General features: G+C 44.2%; 1 protein-coding gene across 1 annotated transcript in view; it reads left to right on the top strand.

The window, feature by feature from the left end:
• Nucleotides 1-379: 379 nt before the first annotated feature.
• PSIP1 (PC4 and SRSF1 interacting protein 1) overlaps nucleotides 380-19,731 on the top strand; it is a 346,309-nt gene continuing 326,957 nt past the window's right edge. The window contains exon 1 of the mRNA XM_082273564.1: nucleotides 380-510. The gene's annotated coding sequence lies outside the window, so the exon portion shown is untranslated. The remainder of the gene's footprint in view (nucleotides 511-19,731) is intronic.

The raw sequence follows: 19,731 nt of genomic DNA, 5'->3' as shown, positions 1-19,731 counted from the left end.
AGGACCCTTTAGGTGTATAGTTGGGTGCTTAGGCTGCATACATGAGGATCCTTTAGGTGTATAGTTGGGTGCTTAGACTGCATACATGAAGTTCCCTCATGTGTATAGTTAGGGTGCTTAGGCTGCATACATGAGGACCCTTTAGGTGTATAGTTGGGTGCTTAGACTGCATACATGAAGTTCCCTCATGTGTATAGTTAGGTGTATTTATGTGCCAACCCAATATTGGTGTGTACACAAGCATTTTGTAAGAACCTTTGTTTGCATGACACATTATTATGCTGTACTAGATCCTGTATTGTCCCAGGGTTACCCATCGCCTCATCCCCAGCTCAGCTTCCCGCTTACACCCCTCGCCTGACGTCATTTCCCGCCTCTCAACAACTCCGTTGTAGGTCCGCCTGCCCAGTTTGTGAGGGCTCTGTAGAAGGGGGAGCTTGGCTGGCTGCTGGCGGGAGAGGGAGCAGTAGGCTGTGTTCTCCGTTTAGGCTGCAGTAATAAGACGAGCAGGTAAGAGGCTTGTATAATAGGTGCTCAGGGGACTGCGGAAGGTGTGCGATGCATGCAGACTGTGGCTGACACGACACAGCATTTGCTGGTTGTTTGCGAGCCTCCTACGCATCATGTTTTCTCCGTACTGCGAGTCTGGTAATAAATGTGACAACCATGTTCCCGTTGGGCGCGGATTCTGTGTTTCATTTACTGGTCGTGTGAGGGGAATGGAATTGGCATCGTTCGGGGGGTGAGGGGGGGGGGGGGTGTGTGAAGCCTAAGCGGTGTATGTGTTGTGTGAGCGTGCACCGCCTCTCTGCAGACTCCTCGCTCCATGTTTCTGTGTGTGTGTGAGTGTGTGAGTGAAGGGGGAGTGGGAGGTATTTAAACATTGCAGACCTGCCTGAAGCCTCATAACGGCAAGTAGAACATGAGGTGTCTTCTAGTGTGTGTTTGTTTTCTTTCAGTCCATGCTCTGTACAGTAAGTAGCCCATCAGATATGCAGGGAATAACATGGCCAGATGTTCTTAGGCTTCATTTTCACTTTCCATGAAATGATCACATGTACATCATCCTAATGCCTCCTTTCCACTGAGCGGTACGGTTCCGTATGCAATTTTTGCCGATTCCATTGGCAAGAGTTGTGAATGGTACCCCAATTCCGAACCATACCACTTTTTTGGGACCCTTTCGTTGGGGTACCAAGCACATTAGTACCGTACCAACAGGGTGGAGCTACACTGTTGACGTACTGTTGAGCCAAGTTACTGTTGGCGGTGGAAATGCAAGCCGGATCAAGGTGTACCGTACGAACCGTACTGAACTGTACCGCTCAGTGGAAAAGAGGCCTACCGTATATGAATAAATATATAGTGCGCTAATATGTAAAACTTATAAACATAGATAAGTAAACAAATGTGACACCAGTCTCAGTGATAAGATGGGATCTAGAACAAAAACAATGTCCATATAGTTCATAAAAGGTCCATATATGCAAGAATTCACATCAGTCCTTGAATGAAAAGATCCCAATACCAAACAGGTGATCTCAATTAAAAACAGTGAAAAAAGGTGCTTGTTAAAGTGCAGGTATTCCCCTTACCAGATGGGTGAAAAATAAGGTGCAATATATCTCCAAACCAAAGATAAGTGCAGTGATATAGATAGCCCAGCTCTGCCCACCTCGTGGCCGGTTGAGAGTAGATAAACTCTTACCAGATGAAATTAGGACTTGGGTGTATGAATGACCTCTGCATATCTTTCAGCTCAAATTATAATGACCGTTCCCCGAGCTTGTGGCTTCCTGTTGTCCCTTGGAAGTAAACTTCGTCCCGGTATTCACAGGTGATATCCCAAAATAAAGAAGGGGGGACTAATAGTGCATTATCCTTATAACTTTATTGCTGATAATCAAAAATGCACTTAGTTAAGACGATACAATAAGCTTTGCTGGAACCCTGTTGATCCGTGGCCGCCTGCAGTGCGGACCGCGGATGTAGTTAGTGACGGCGAGTTTCCTTCGAGTGGACTTCTACTGAGACCGGAGGGATGTCCGCGCCGTCACTTCCGTCTTTGAATAAACCTATCAGACACAGTCCTTCCGGTGTCCGCAATGAAAAACCGGAAGTGGATTGTCCTTTATGTGGATCGCTATAAAGCCTTCTCTTATTGCAAATATGTTTACCATCTATATTAAACCGCTAAAATGTCCAATGTCTTTATTGATATGGACCTATATAGGTTCAATGTTTCGGCGCAATGAAAGCGATATTGGTGCACACCAAGATCACTTCCTATTGACACCGGAAGGAATGTTTCTCTACTTCCCCTCCACCGTGTCTCTCTAACGGAACGGTGAACGAAGCTGCGTTTCTAAAAAAAACTCCACATATATATATTCTTTAAAATTAGATTAAAAACATATTAAACTTAATGATGGTACATACTAAAATTATAAATGTGAATTTAAAACAAAGTTTTTTTAAAATAGCATTAAAGTCCCTTAAAAAATTCTTATACCTAAACAAGTATCCAGAATTTTAAATTAAAATCACATTATATTCACAAGAAAGGTTAAATAGATTAAAATTGATAAGATGAAATAAAAGAGATGATTAACTATTATTAATGTGGGAGTTGATGTCCCACTCTATGTTGTGTCCCCACGGACGATAACTTTTGAGCTCATAAATCCAGAAAGTTCCCTTCTGGAGATCGTTCTTTTAAGGTTGCTACCCCTCCAATGTGGTATATATTTCTCTATCACAATCACTTGGAGATTTTTGTGTTTCTTTTGATGGCAAATAGCAAAATGCTGGGACAAATTGTGTCCTGTGAATCCTTTAGCAATATTTGCCAAATGTTCTCCTATCCGTATACACCCAGTACGTATGGTCCTACCCACGTATTGTTGACCACAGCTACACTGTAGAAGGTATACCACACCTTTTGTGTGGCATGAGATGAAATGTTTAATCCCATAACTTTTACCTGTAACTGATGAAGAAAATTTGTTAGTTTTGATTGTATTAGAATCTTTACAGATCCTACAGTTTCTGCAAGGAAAGAAACCCTTCATGTCCAGAAACATCCTTGGAATTGAGGGCTTCTCGATAGGATTGGGTGCTACAAGATGTTTTAGATTGGGGGCTCTTTTATATATCATTTTAGGTCTTTCGGGAAGCAATTGCCCTAGGACCTCATCTCCCTGTAGCGCTCCCCAATATTTTTTGAAGGTGTGATTCAGCCACTTGTAGTTACTGGAGAACTGGGTAACAAACGCATTATTATCAAATAGCTGTTTGGCATTAAGAGGGTTCTTTTTTTTTTTTTCTTTATGTACCACCAATTCGCCTTGTTTCAATGGTCTCACTTCTTCAATATCTTTATCCAAGTTTTGGGGACTGTATCCTCTTTCTAAAAACCTTTGTTTTAAGACGAGGGCTTGTTGAGAAACAAGCCCTCGTCTTAAGTGCCGGCTCACACTTGTGCGATGCGGGAAGGCTGCGAATTTGCAGCCTGTTCCCGCATCGCAAACGCACCTCTGGCAGTTCACACTGCCATATGCGATACGCTGGGGGTGTCAATGAAATGTTAACGACATCCCCAGTTTGATCGCATATCGCAGTGCAATCTGACAGTTCGCACAGGATCGGATCGCACAAGTGTGAACTGATCCTGATGCGGCTAAAAAAATGCCTCATGTGTGACGTTTGTGCGGGTGCAGTGCGAATTTAGCCATACAAAGTGTATGGCTGAATTTGCACTGCACATCCCATCGCATGTAATGAAGGAGCAGTGCGCTCCGATATTACATGCGATCGCGGCACGCGCGGAAGTGTGAACCGGCACTAAAACAAAGGTTTTTAAAAAAAGGATACAGTCCCCAAAACTTGGATAAAGATATTGAAGAAGTGAGACCATTTAAACAAGGCGAATTGGTGGTACATAAAGAAAAAAAAGAACCCTCTTAATGCCAAACAGCCATTTGATTATGCGTTTGTTACCCAGTTCTCCAGTAACTACAAGTGGCTGAAATACACCTTCAAAAAATATTAGGGAGCGCTACAGGGAGATGAGGTCCTAGGGCCATTGCTTCCCGAAAGACCTAAAATGATATATAAAAGAGCCCCCAATCTAAAACATCTTGTAGCACCCAATCCTATCGAGAAGCCCTCAATTCCAAGGATGTTTCTGGACATGAAGGGTTTCTTTCCTTGCAGAAACTGTAGGATCTGTAAAGATTCTAATACAATCAAAACTAACAAATTTTCTTCATCAGTTACAGGTAAAAGTTATGAGATTAAACATTTCATCTCATGCCACACAAAAGGTGTGGTATACCTTCTACAGTGTAGCTGTGGTCAACAATACGTGGGTAGGACCATACGTACTGGGTGTATACGGATAGGAGAACATTTGGCAAATATTGCTAAAGGATTCACAGGACACAATTTGTCCCAGCATTTTGCTATTTGCCATCAAAAGAAACACAAAAATCTCCAAGTGATTGTGATAGAGAAATATATACCACATTGGAAGGGAAGCAACCTTAAAAGAACGATCTCCAGAAGGGAAACTTTCTGGATTTATGAGCTCAAAAGTTATTGTCCGTGGGGACACAACATAGAGTGGGACATCAACTCCCACATTAATAAGTTGATCATCTCTTTTATTTCATCTTATCAATTTTAATCTATTTAACCTTTCTTGTGAATATAATGTGATTTTAATTTACAATTCTGGATACTTGTTTTAGGTATAAGAATTTTTTAAGGGATTTTAATGCTATTTTAAAAAACTTTTGTTTTAAATTCACATTTATAATTTTAGTATGTACCATCATTAAGTTTAATATAATGTTTTTAATCTAATTTTAAAGAATATATATAATATGTGGAGTTTTTTAGAACCCCAGCTTCGTTCACTGTTCCGTTAGAGAGACACGATGGAGGGGAAGTAGAGAAACATTCCTTCCAGTGTCAATATGAAGTGATCTTGGTGTGCACCAATATCGCTTTCATTGCGCCGAAACATTGAACCTATAGGTCCATATCAATAAAGACATTGGACATTTTAGCGGTTTAATATAGATGGTAACTCAGTGCACTTCTTGCGTCATGTATGAGTTCCTTGATGAACCAATCGAGGGCGAATACTGCTGTGCAAGATGTGAGCGACTTGTTGCTCTGGAAGACCAGATCCTGGATCTAGAGAACACAGTGGCAAGACTGCGTCGCATCAACAACCTGGAAAGGAGCTTGGACATTACCCATCAGGCGCTGGCAGGGGCCAGCATAGAGGAGGGAGGAGAAGAGGAGACGCAGGCATCAGAGGTACGCAGTTGGGTGACCGTTAGGAAGCCTAGTGGGAAGAGTGTCAGGGAGGCCAGTTCTGAGTTGGTACACCCTAACATATTTGCCGAGTTGCAGGTTGAGGGGGATATCAACTCAGGGGTGGCAGAGCTGGAGCAGGCACCCTCCCCCAGCTGCCAGGGGAGGGGCGGCTCCAGGAAGAAGGGGGGCCGTAACTCAGGAAAGGTTAGACAGGTTGTGGTAGTGGGCGACTCAATTATCAAGAGGACAGAGGGCAATCTGTAAGAAAGATCTGGGTAACCGAACAGTATGTTGTTTACCGGGCGCCCGCGTTCGGCACATCGCAGATCTGACAGACAGATTATTGTGCGGGGCTGGGGATGACCCAGCGGTCATGGTGCATTTGGGCTCTAATGACAAAGTAAAAGGTAGGTGGAGGATCCTAAAGAACAATTTCAGGGACTTGGGTAATTGAGGAAAAGGACCTCCAAGGTGGTTTTCTCTGAAATACTGCCTGTACCTCGAGCCACACAAGAGAGGCAGAAGGAGATTAGGGAACTTAACAAGTGGCTGAGAAACTGGTGTAGGAAGGAGGGGTTTGGGTTCCTGGAGAACTGGGCTGACTTCTCAGTTGGCTACCGCTCTTTAGCGAGGATGGGCTGCACCTTAATGGGGACGGTACAGCTCTTTTGGGGAGAAAGATGGCCACCAAGTTGGAGGGGCTTTTAAACTAGGAGACGGGGGGGGGGGGGGGGAGGGCTCAGAAGTAGAATCAGTCAGGAGGGAGCAAAGGACTGAAGGCAGTGGTAGGGTCAGCAGCGACAGTAGGTCCACAACGTCAATTGGCAGGTCTGTGCGGGAAAACCTCAGACCAAACGGGAATAGACATAACCGCCAATCACGTTTAACTTCCGTAAAACTAAGAGGGGTATATGCTAATGCCAGGAGCCTAGCTAATAAAATGGATGAATTGGAAATGTTAGTACATGAGGATGACATAGACCTTGTGGGAATAACAGAGACTTGGTTCGACCCCCTCTCATGACTGGCTGGCCAATATCCAAGGGTATTCGGTGTACCGGAAGGACAGGGTAGGAAAAAGAGGGGGAGGGGTATGTTTCTATGTCAAGAACAATATAAAGGTGATAGAAAGGAGTGACATTACGGATGGGATGAGCATGGATTTAGAATCTGTGTGGGTTGAACTCCATAGGGAAGGAGAAAGGGGAAAAGTAGTTGTGGGGGTTTGCTATAGGCCACCTAACCAAGGGGAGGAGGTAGAGCTGGAATTTTTAGCACTTTTGGGTAAAGTGGCAAGATTGGGATCAGTCATCATATTGGGGGACTTCAATTATCCCGACATTGACTGGGATGAGGGGACTGCACACTCTCAGAAGGCCCGTCTATTCACGGAAGCCTTACAGGACAACTACATGTCACAGTTGGTGGATTCCCCTACCAGAGAAAACGCAGTCCTGGATCTATTGATCACTAATGACCCAGACATAATCTCGGCGGTAGGAGTCCAGGACAACCTGGGCTCTAGCGATCACAGGATGATCACATTTAGTATAAATAACAATATAACGCAGCAAGTTGGGAACATAAGAACCCTAAACTTCAGAAGGGCAAACTTTCCAAAATTGTACTCATTGATGGAAAGGGTAAACTGGGACCAAACCCTGGGATCACTGACCACAGAGGAAAAATGGGAATGCTTTAGGAACATATTAAGCAAATGCATCTTGCAGTGCATTCCTATGGGAAATAAATTTAGAAGAGACAAAGCCAAACCTGGCTGGCTAAACCGTAGCGTTAAAAAAACGTATTAGGGGAAAAAAATTGGCCTTCAAGAAACATAAATCAGAGGGCACAGTATCGGCTTTCGAGCAATACAAGGAGGCTAATAAGAAAAGTAAACAAGAAATCAAGATGGCTAAAATCAACTTTGAGAGACAAATGGCGGTGGATAGTAAAAAAAACCCAAAGAAATTCTTTAAATGTATCAACAGCAAAAAAACTAGGGCAGAGCATATTGCAGGCATAATTAACGATGATGGGAGGATGGTTACAGAGGACTCTGAAAAAGCAACCGTGCTGAATGCTTTTTTCTTGTCAGTCTTTACACAGGAAACGGAGGGGTACACTGGCCATGACTGTATGGTTAGTAGTAATACACAGGACTTGCCACTATGGCTAATAGAGGGTGAAATCGGGGAAAGGCTGGATAAACTTAACACAAACAAATCACCAGGCCCGGATGGCGTACATCCGAGAGTACTCAAGGAACTCAGTAAGGTTATATCTAGACCACTGTTCCTGATCTTTGCTGACAGTATTAGGACAGGAGATGTACCAGGGGATTGGAGGAAGGCTAACGTGATTCCGATATTCAAAAAGGGCCAGAGGCATATCCCGGGAAATTATAGGCCTGTCAGTTTGACATCAATAAATATGTAAACTTCTGGAGGGGATGATAAGGGACTATATCGTAGAGTATGCTAAAGACAACAACAGCATCAGCAGTAATCGGCACGGGTTTACAAATGGGCGTTCTTGTCAAACCAATCTCTTAGCATTCTACGAGGAGGTGAGCTGTGAGCTAGATAGGGTCAGACCAGTGGATGTGGTGTACTTGGGATTTCGCTAAGGCGTTTGATACAGTTCCCCACAAGCGCTTAATTTATAAAATAAGGTCTGCAGGTATCGACAGCAGGGTTTGCTCTTGGATACGAAACTGGCTAAAAGGCCTTGTCCAAAGGGTGGTAATAAACAGCGCATACTCAGACTGGTCTGAGGTAGTAAGCGGGGTGCCCCAGGGCTCAGTCCTGGGACCAACCTTGTTCAATTTATTCATAAACAGCATTGAGGTCGGGATCAGTAGTTCGTTATCAGTTTTTGCAGATGACACAAAATTGGCCAGGGCAATAACTACACAGCATGAAGCAGATATCCTACAGAATGACCTGGACAAAATTACAGAGTGGGCACGGACATGGCAAATGAGGTTTAACGTGGAGAAGTGTAAGGTTTTGCACTTGGGGACTAAAAACACAATACACGTTAGGAGGGGAACCCTTGGGGGAATCAAAAATGGAGAAAGATCTGGGAGTCTTAGTTGATGATAGATTAGGCAACAGCATGCAATGTCAAGCAGTAGCTGCCAAAGCCAGCAGAATATTAGCATGCATAAAGAAAGGGATGTATTCCAGAGATAAGACTATAATCCTTCCACTTTATAAAACTCTGGTCCGACCGCATCTGGAGTATTCTGTCCAGTTCTGGTCGCCAGTCCTCAGGAGGGATGTGTTGGAGCTGGAGAGAGTCCAGAGAAGGGCAACTAAACTGATTAGGGGGTTGGAGGACCTTAACTATGAAGAGTGGCTGCAATCGCTCGATTTATTCTCCCTGGAGAAGAGACGTCTGAGGGGGTACATGATAGCAATTTATGCATGAGGACATACAATGCGATTAGAGGAGAAGCGTTTTAACCTCAGGCAACGAGGAGGGTTCTTTACTGTTAGGACAAGATTGTGGAATTGTCTACCACAAGAGGTGGTTTCTGCGGGTAGTATGGTGGCTTTCAAAAGACTCTTAGACTTACATCTCAAGGATCAGGACATTAAGGGCTATGTGAGATGATTACAGCCACACACACCTACACAGGTTGAACTGGATGGACGATTGTCTTTATTCAACCTCACCTACTATGTAACTATGTAAACATTTTTGCAATAAGAGAAGGTTTTATAGCGATCCACATAAAGGACAATCCACTTCCGGTTTTTCATTGCGGACACCGGAAGGACTGTTTCTGATAGATGTTTATATAAAGGCGGAAGTGACAGCGCGGACATCCCTCCTGTCTCAGTAGAAGTCCGTTCGGAGGAAACGCGCCGTCACTAACTACATCCGCGGTCCGCACTGCAGGCGGCCACGGATCAACAGGGTTCCAGCAAAGCTTATTGTATCGTCCTAACTAAGTGCATTTTTGATCATCAGCAATAAAGTTATAAGAATAATGCACTATTAGTCCCTCCTTTATTTTGGGATATCACCTGTGAATACCGGGACAAAGTTTACTTCAAAGGGACAACAGGAAGCCACAAGCTCAGGGGAATGGTCATTATAATTTGAGCTGAAAGATATGCAGAGGTCATACACCCAAGTCCTAATTTCATCTGGTAAGAGTTTATCTACTCTCAACAGGCCACGAGGTGGGCAGAGCTGGGCTATCTATATCACTGCACTTATCTTTGGTTTGGAGATATATTGCACCTTATTTTTCACCCGTCTGGTAAGGGGAATACCTGCACTTTAACAAGCACCTTGAAGCACCTTTTTTCACTGTTTTAATTGAGATCACCTGTTTGGTTATTGGGATCTTTTCATTCAAGGACTGATGTGAATTCTTGCATATATGGACCTTTTTATGAACTTTATGGACATTGTTTTTGTTCTAGATCCCATCTTATTTATCACTGAGACTGGTGTCACATTTGTTTACTTATCTATGTTTATAAGTTTTACATATAAGTGCCGGTTCACACTAGGGCTGCAACTAACGATTAATTTGTCTGTCGACTAATCTATCGATTATTTTTACGATTAGTCGACTAATCTAACGATGATTTTTATTTTATTTTTTTTGCTTTAATTTAGTGTTTTTTTGATTAGCTAATTAATCCTGTAATTAATACAGACCCCTCAGTAAGCCCCCCCCTCCCAGTACAGACCCCCACAGTAAGCCCTCCCACCTAGTACAGACCACTTAGTATGCCCCCCCCTCCCAGTACAGACCCCCCAGTAAGCCCTCCCACCCAGTACAGACCCCTTAGTAAGCCCCCCCCCCAGTTCAGACCCCTCAGTAAGCCCTCCCACCTAGTACAGACCACTTACTAAACCCCCCTCCCAGTACAGACCCCTCAGTAAGCCCTCCCACCCAGTACAGACCACTTAGTAAGCCCCCCCTCCCAGTGCAGACCCCTCAGTAAGCCCTCCCACCTAGTACAGTATGTACTGGGTGGGAGGGCTTACTGAGGGGTCTTCACTGGGAGGGGGGGCTTACTAAGGGGTCTGTACTGGAAGGGGGGCTTACTAAGTGGTCTGTACTGTACAGACCACTTAGTAAGCCCCCCTCCCAGTACACTAGTACAGACCCCTCAGTAAGCCCTCCAACCTAGTACAGACCCCTTAGTAAGCCCCCCCCCTCCCAGTACAGACCCCCCAGTAAGCCCTCCCACCCAGTACAGACCCCTTAGTAAGCCCCCCTTCCAGTTCAGACCCCTCAGTAAGCCCTCCCACCTAGTACAGGGCTTACTGAGGGGTCTGCACTGGGAGGGGGGGGGCTTACTAAGTGGTCTGTACTGGGTGGGAGGGCTTACTGGGGGGTCTATACTGGGAGGGGGGCTAACTAAGTGGTCTGTACTGTACAGACCACTTAGTAAGCCCCCCCTCCCAGTACACTAATACAGACCCCCCAGTAAGCCCTCCCACCTAGCCACCTAGTACAGACCCCTTAGTAAGCCCCCCCTCCCAGTGCAGACCCCTTAGTAAGCCCTCCCACCTAGTACAGACTGTACTAGGTGGGAGGGCTCACTGAGGGGTCTGCACTGGGAGGGGGGGGCTTACTAAGGGGTCTGTACTGGGTGGGAGGGCTTACTGGGGGGTCTGTACTGGGAGGGGGGCTTACTAAGTGGTCTGTACTGTACAGACCACTTAGTAAGCCCCCCCTCCCAGTACAGACCCCCCAGTAAGCCCGCCCACCTAGTACAGGCCATTACAAGCCGGTGTAGCGCCGCAGCTGGGTGATCGGGGAGGATGGCGAATGTGTTGTGGCAGAAGCTGTGGCAGTACAGGGAGTACAGGGGTGCTGGAGACGGTCAGCGCTCACCTCTCGTCTCCGACGGAGCCCGGCGGGGGAATTTCACCTGGCCGGCAATGCTTCAAGCGGCGCGGCGGCCGGCCGGGGGCGTGTGACGTCACGCGTCGACGCTTTTTCCGCACGTCGACGATTTTTTGTTGACGCGTCGTGGCAGCCCTAGTTCACACTGAGGCGACCTGGTCGCCTCACAGGTCGCCGCAGGTCGCCTCCCATAGAGAAGCTGCGGACCCGTTCTAATAGGAGCGACACAAGTCGCTCCGACCTAGAAAAAGGGTCCGGAGCTTCTTTGGGGCGACCAGGAGGCGACCGCCATAGACTTCAATGTTATGAAGTCCGTGGCACCGCGATCTCGGAGGTCGCCCCTGCAAGTAGCGTCGCGGTAATGTGAACCGGCGCTTAGCGCACTATATATTTTTATTCATTTGTACACATAATTATCCCCACTGGGTAATCGGATTTAGTTGCAGCTTTTTCATTTATCAGCGCTCCCCTCATATTTACTATTAGGCATACCGTGTATACCAGAGTATAAGCCGACCCGAATATAAGCCGAGGCAGCTAATTTTACCACAAAGTGGGAAAACTTATTGAATCGAGTATAAGCCTAGGGTGGAAAATGCAGCAGCTACTGGACCACCACGAGACACAAAACAGGGGCTGGGGGCATAGTGAAGGAGATGCAGGGCTGTGGGCATGGCACAGGTGATGGTACACGGGCATGGCACAGATTGTACAGGCGATGCAGTGCTGCGGGCATGGTACACGAGAATGTCCTGTACCATGCCTGCAGCACATGCATAATCTTGCCTCATAGCTGATGTCCTCCATTCCCCTAATTATCTTTGTTGCACTTCTCTGGACTCTCTCCAGTTCCAGCACATCCTTTCTGAGGATTGGTGCCCAGAACTGAATGTCATATTCAAGATGTGGCCGGACCAAAGTCTTTTAAAGTGGGAGAATAATCTCTTTATTTCTGGAGTGAATCCTCTTTTTTATACATGCCAGTATTCTGTTGGCTTTGCTTGCAGCGGCTTGGCATTGCATGCCATTGCCGAGCCTGTTGTCCACTAGGACCCCCCAGGTCCTTTTCCATCATAGATTCACCCAGCGGATCCCTGCCCAACGAGTAACTTGCATTCATATTTCTGACACCCAAGTGCATTACCTTACATTTTTCAACATTAAACCTCTGCCATGTAGTTGCCAACCCCATTATTTTGTTTAGATCTGCTTGGAGGTTACGACGTCCTGCATAGAAGATTCTGACCTGCTTAGCTTAGTATCGTCCGCAAATACCGAGGTTGTGCTGTTTACCCCATCCGAGGTTGTTTGGCAAAATAGGGTTTCCATCCGTCCAGATTTCACTGACAGGATCGGATGCGGGTGTCAGCGGAGGTGTCTCCGCTGACACCCGCTGCCCCATAGAGCTGCATGGAGGATCCGATCAGATCCGCCTAAAAAACTGACAGGCGGATCTGATCAGATCGCTCGTGTGAAAGAGCCCTATATGCAAGTCAACAATTCTTAATCGTAAGTCTTCTGAGAGCTCTTTTGTGTGAGGCATCATTCACATCAGGCAATGCTTCTTGTGAAAAGCAAACCCAGAACTGGTGTGTTTTTTTATAGGGCAGGGCAGCTGTAACCAACACCTCCAATCTCATCTCATTGATTGGACTCCAGTTGGCTGACATCTCACTCCAATTAGCTCTTGGAGATGTCATTAGTGTAGGGGTTCACATACTTTTTCCACCTGCCCTGTGAATGTTTACATGGTGTGTTCAATAAAAACATGGCAACATTTCATTCTTTGTGTGTCATTAGTATAAGCAGACTGTGATTGTCTATTGTTATGACTTAGCTGATGATCCGATCACATTTTATGACCAATTTGTGCAGAAATCCATATCATTCCAAAGGGTTCACATACTTTTTCTTGCAGCTGTGTGTGTGTGTGTGTATGTGTGTATGTATATATATATATATATATATATATATATATATATTTTGGGCAAAAAAGTATTTAGTCAGCCACCAATTGTGCAAGTTCTCCCACTTAAAAGGATGAGAGGCCTGTAATTTTCATCATACTATGAGACAAAATGAGAAAAAAAAATCCAGAAAATCACATTGTCTGATTTTTAAAGCATTTATTTGCAAATTATGGTGGAAAAAATAGGTATTTGGTCAATAACAAAAGTTCATCTCAATACTTTGTTATATACCCCTTGTTGGCATTGACGGTGTTCAAACGTTTTCTGTAAGTCTTCACAAGGTTTTCACACACTGTTGCTGGTATTTTGGCCCATTCCTCCATGCAGATCTTCTCTAGAGCAGTGATGTTTTGGGGCTGTCACTGGGCAACACTGACTTTCAACTCCCTCCATAGGTTTTCTATGGGGTTGAGATCTGGAGACTGGCTAGGCCACTCCAGGAACTTTGAAATGATTCTTACGAAGTCATTCCTTCGTTGCCCGGGCGGTGTGTTTGGGATCATTGTCATGCTGAAAGACCTAGTCACGTTTCATCTTCAATGCCCTTGCTGAAGGAAGGAGGTTTTCACTCAAAATCTCACGATACATGGCCCCATTAATTCTTTCCTTTGCACGGATCAGTCGTCCTCGCCCTTTGCAGAAAAACAAAGCATGATGTTTCCACCCCCATGCTTCACAGTAGGTATAGTGTTCTTTGGATGCAACTCAGCATTCTTTCTCCTCCAAACAGGACAAGTTGACTTTTTACCAAAAAGTTCTACTTTGGTTTAGAGCTGCACGATTCTGGCCAAAATGAGAATCACGATTTTTTTAGCTTGGAATAAAGATCAGGATTCTCTCACGATTCTCTGTGTAACAAAAAAAAAAATTGGGATAACTTTACTGTTACTTTTTTTTTTTTTATTCATTAAAGTCTATTAATTGCGTTTGAAAGACTGCTGCGCAAATACATTGTGACATAAAATATTACAACAATCGCCATTTTATTCTGTAAAAAATATATAAAATGTTTGGGGGTTCTAAGTACTTTTCTAGCAAAAAAAACTAAACGGATTTTAACTTGCAAGCAACAAGTGTCAGAAAAAGGTCCAGTCTTTAAGAGGTTAAACTTCCTTTCTCCCTGGCAGAGGGAAGGAAAAGATACAATGTAATCATTTTTGTTTATAGTTACTGGGAGACTGATGCTGATAGGCGTTTGCCGGGAGGCTTTTTTTTTTTCCACAGCTGTTCTCTCTGCTATGCAAAGAATCGAGCATATGTCAGGTTCAGATCGTCAGGGGGGTTGAATCGAGATCGCGATTTTCATACGATTAAACGTGCAGCTCTACTTTGGTTTCATCTGACCATATGACATTCTCCCAATCCTCTTCTGGATCATCCAAATGCTCTCTAGCAAACTTCAGACGGGCCCGGACATGTACTGGCTTAAGCAGGGGGGCACGTCTGGCACTGCAGGATTTGAGTCCCTGGCGGCATAGTGTTATTGATGGTAGCCTTTGTTACTTTGGTCCCAGCTCTCTGCAGGTCATTCACTAGATCCCCCTTTGTGGTTCTGGGATTTTTGCTCACTGTTCTTGTGATCATTTTGACCCCACAGGGTGAGATCTTGCGTGGAGCCCAAGATCGAGGGAGATTATCAGTGGTCTTGTATGTCTTCCATTTTCTAATAATTGCTCCCACAGTTGATTTCTTCACACCAAGCTGCTTGCCTATTGCAGATTCAGTGTTGCCAGCCTGGTGCAGGTCTACAATTTTGTTTCTGGTGTCCTTTGACAGCTCTTTGGTCTTGGCCATAGTGGAGTTTGGAGTGTGACTGTTTGAACTTATCAGTATAAAAGACACCTGTCCACAACCTCAAACAGGTACACACTATATATTTATATGTGTGTGTGTGTGTATGTATGTATATATGTATAATATATATATATATATATATATATGTATGTGTATTTGTGTGTGTGTATATATATTCGACCGATATCGTTTTTTTCGTCACCGATATTTTGGCGATCGCATATCGATATTGGCCTATATTTTAGTGCAAAATAAACACAAATTTCGACACAAATCTGTTACTGAACATGTCAAACTTATATTAATTAACATTTTTAACATTTAGGGCTCGTTCTTCACACCTTAATTGCATGAAAACTGATAGGAAAACTTCAATTGCAGGGACATTTAGTTTGACATCATTCTGATTGTGCAATAATGCATAATAAACTGCTGAGGTAGTGAACTCACTCTGCAGTAATTTTAAAACACTACTGCAGTGAAGTCAATGCAAAACTGCTAGAAAAAAAGCTAGTCAACAGCTACACAGTGGATTGGACTGGAGTTAGTGGACTACCGCTACAGTAGGGCACTCACTGCAATAATTTTAAATCACTACTGCAGTAGTGATTTAGTGCCGGTTCACATTATTGCGGCTGCGGAGATGGCATGTAATTTGGAGCGCACTGCTCCTTCATTACATGCGATCTCATGTGCGGATGTGAATTCAGCCATACACTTTTGTATGGCTGAATTCGCACTGTATCCGCACCAAACACGCACAGGGCCCTTTTTTTCATCCGCATTAGGATCGGATCGCACAGTGGTTCATACTTGTTCGATCCGATTCTGTGCAAACTGTCAGATCGCACTGCGATATGCGATCAAACTGGGGGTGTCGTTAACATTTCATTGACACCCCCTGCGTATCGCATATGGCAATGTGAACTGCCAGATGTGCGGATGCGATGCGGGAACACGCTGCATATTCGCAGCGTTCCCACATTGCACAAGTGTGAACCGGCACTTAAAATTTTTGCAGCAGTGAGTGGCGCACTACTGCAGCAGTAGTCCACAGACTCCAATCCACTGTCTAGCTTTATTTCTGCAGCGCAGTCAGTGCAAAACTGCTAGAAAAAATGCTACAGTGGATTGGAGTGGACTGGACAGATACTACTACTAAACTTCAATACTCCCAGTTAAATAAAACAATATTATAATGCAGAAAGCATAACATTTCAGCATGTTCACCAGTTAAATGGCTTCTTTTATTTTTATAAATTGCTGCCACTTCACTAAAAACGCTCACTTGGTACTGAGGAAGGAGGAGCAGAAAGGTAGGAGGAGCAGAAAGGTATCTTCTAGAATGAGAAGCTTTTGTAGCGTGTCATTTTCTTTCCACCACTGTAGAGGATCACTGGTTCCTTCAAATAGAGATGAAGTTCATCATCCATGCTCATTATTGCAGATTCTGAAGAATCCTCCGCATGAGGCCCCAATAAAATGCTGAACATGGTATCTATTTGACCACGATGAATTTTCTCTTCTGTCAGTTGTCTTTTTGGACATATTTCTCCTCTGCATCCTGCTCTTCCACATCAGAAACAATCTCTTCTTGACTTTTCTTTTCGTCTGGAACCTCCTGCACCTTCTGTTGAATATCTTCTGACAGCCATTGTTTTGCCTTGGCCAATACATCATCAGAGAAAAGGATGGTTCTTGTATCGAGGATCCAAAAGATATGCAAGCACAACATTTTTATTCTCCTCATGCTTCTCAAAACGTTTGGCGAGATTTTCCCTCATGGCCTGCCTACGTGCTTTAATGCCACGTGTGTTGGGTCCTTCATTCTGTTGAAGAATCCTCTTCAGCACTCTCACACATGGGATGACAGAGGACACAGATGAGTTGTAATGACTAACCTCTAGTGTCACTTCCTGGATGGGTAGGAGGGTCTCAATGGTGTTGGCTACTACTGTATGTCCCACTGATCAGCAGTAGGACAAGAATGTCCTCCATGTCCATATTCACCAGAATTTATGGTCAGAGCTCGCTTCTGCTCCAGCATCCTTTGCAACATGTGTAGCGTTGAGTTCCATCGTGTTGGAACAGCCTGTTTTAAGTTGTTTTTGGGTAGGCCAAGGTCTTCCTTAATGCACCTCAGTCGCTGCTTGGCAAGGATAGAATGGTGGAAATGGCCTGCGCACTTCTTCAGCATGCTAATAATGTCAAGCAAAGCTTTCTGTTTTGACAGACCATCCTTTACCACAAGTTGGAGGGCGTGTGCCATGCAACTGAGGTCTGACACTTCATCAAGTCTCATACCTTTAACCATGTTCGCTCCGCTGTCCCGCAGCACAAGCATCCCTCGGTCTTTGGCGATTCCCCATTCTTCTAGCATGCCTGGAAACATTTCTCTAATGTACTCCCCAGTGTGGGATCCTTTCATTACTTTTGTATTCAACACCAAATGCCTTCTTGTCCATCCGCTGTCAATGAAGTGACATGTAAGACTCATTAGTGGTTCTGTTTGTCCTGACCAGCAGTCAGTCGTGAATGAGAGTGAGTTGCCAGCATTCTCTGGTTGCAGCATAGCCTTTACTTTGTCAACGACCTTTTGGTGAATCTTTTCCAGCATTTCAGTTTGATGAAATTTGTCACTCTTCAGTGTGTACCTTGGCTCAAGTATGGACATCAACTGCTTAAATTCTGAGTCAAACACCATTGTAAATGGCTGGTTATCATTCATCATCCCTGTGATTACTGTCTAGCAGTTGGGATCTTCCATCTGAATCTAGACTGTGACACCTGTGTTTTTTCTGAAACCTATCTGTTATTGTTGCCTGGGATAGTGATGTTTCACCTTGTGATAGTGGAGGAGGTATTTCAAAATCACATTGATATTCATTTTGTTTTTTCTGTGCTGCACGATATAATTCAATATGCTGAACTCTTAGATGTGCCCAAAGATTTGACGTATTTTTGTTTTTTGCAGTTACTGATCCCATGCTTATATTGTTTGTGCATGTGTTGCACACTGCTGCTTTTCCTGGAGAAGGTTGAGACGAGAAATAGTCCCAGACCACACTTTTACTTCTGTCTTCATCCATCTCCATTGCAATATGAAAGAGACAATAAGGTTAAAAAAAGGCTGGCTGGTACCCTGGCCTGTTGGTCGGTGGCTGGCACCCTGTTGGTCGGTGGCTGGCACCCTGTTGGTCGGTGGCTGGCACCCTGTTGGTCGGTGGCTGGCACCCTGTTGGTTTGTGGCTGGCGCCTGGCAGTGTGGGTGGCTGGCTGGCGCCTGGCAGTGTGGGTGGCTGGCTGGCGCCTGGCAGTGTGGGTGGCTGGCTGGCGCCTGGCAGTGTGGGTGGCTTGGTGTCACCCTGTTGTGGGTGGCTGGGTTGGTGGCACCCTGTTGTGGGTGGCTGGCACCCTGCAATGTAGCCAGAAAAAAAAAAAAAAACAGTTTATTGCTTGAACATACAATAGCAATCACAGTAAAAAAATATAAAGTGCAAAATCCTGCAAACAGGAATTTAAAATGCAACATACAACATAGCAGCTGAACCTGAGAAGTTCTCATTGAGAACAAACTAAAAAGTTGGTCAAACAACTTGATCACCCATACAAATAGCATTGTAATTTGTACACATGTAATCCTGTCACACCACCATTGCAATTTGATGGTGGCGTGGTGACAGTGACACTGGAATACCTGTTTACATTACAATGACACACGTGAGGCTGATGAATGACATACCGTATTTTTCGCTCCATAAGACGCACCTGACCATAAGACGTACCTAGCTTGTGGAGGAGGAAAAAAAGAAGAAAAAAATATTCTGACCCAAAATAAATTTTATATATATATATATATATATATATATATATATATATATATATATATATATATATATATATATATATATATATATATATATATATATATATATATTTATATTTTAGTGTATGTGTTGCGAAAGTATTCGGCCCCCTTGAACTTTTCAACCTTTTGCCACATTTCAGGCTTCAAACCTAAAGATATAAAACTGTAATTTTTTGTGAAGAATCAACAAGTGGGACACAATTATGAAGTGGAAAAAAATTTATTGGATATTTCAAACTTTTTTAACAAATAAAAAAATGAAAAATTGGGCGTGCAAAATTATTCAGCCCCCTTAAGTTAATACTTTGTAGCGCCACCTTTTGCTGCGATTACAGCTGTAAGTCGCTTGGGGTATGTCTCTATCAGTTTTGCACATGAAGAGACTGAAATTTTTGCCCATTCCTCCTTGCAAAACGGCTCGAGCTCAGTGAGGTTGGATTGAGAGCGTTTGTGAACAGCAGTTTTCAGTTCTTTACACAGATTCTCGATTGGATTCAGGTCTGGACTTTGACTTGGCCATTCTCACACCTGGATATGTTTATTTGTGAACCATTCTATTGTAGATTTTGCTTTTATGTTTTGGATCATTGTCTTGGTGGAAGACAAATCTCCGTCCCGGTCTCAGGTCTTTTGCAGACTCCATCAGGTTTTCTTCCAGAATGGTCCTGTATTTGGCTCCATCCATCTTCCCATCAATTTTGACCATCTTCCCTGTCCCTGCTAAAGAAAAGCAGGCCCAAACCATGATGCTGCCACCACCACCATGTTTGACAGTGGGGATGATGTGTTAAGGGTGATAACCTGTGTTGCTTTTACGCCAAACCTAACGTTTTGCATTGTTGCCAAAAAGTTAAATTTTTGGTTTCATCTCACCAGAGCACCTTCTT

The sequence above is a fragment of the Pelophylax lessonae genome (genome assembly GCF_965119305.1).
Source record: "Pelophylax lessonae genome assembly, chromosome: 1".
NCBI classification, from domain to species: domain Eukaryota; kingdom Metazoa; phylum Chordata; class Amphibia; order Anura; family Ranidae; genus Pelophylax; species Pelophylax lessonae.
Note: the sequence above shows the minus strand (reverse complement) of the source record. Positions and strands in the feature narration are given on the sequence as shown.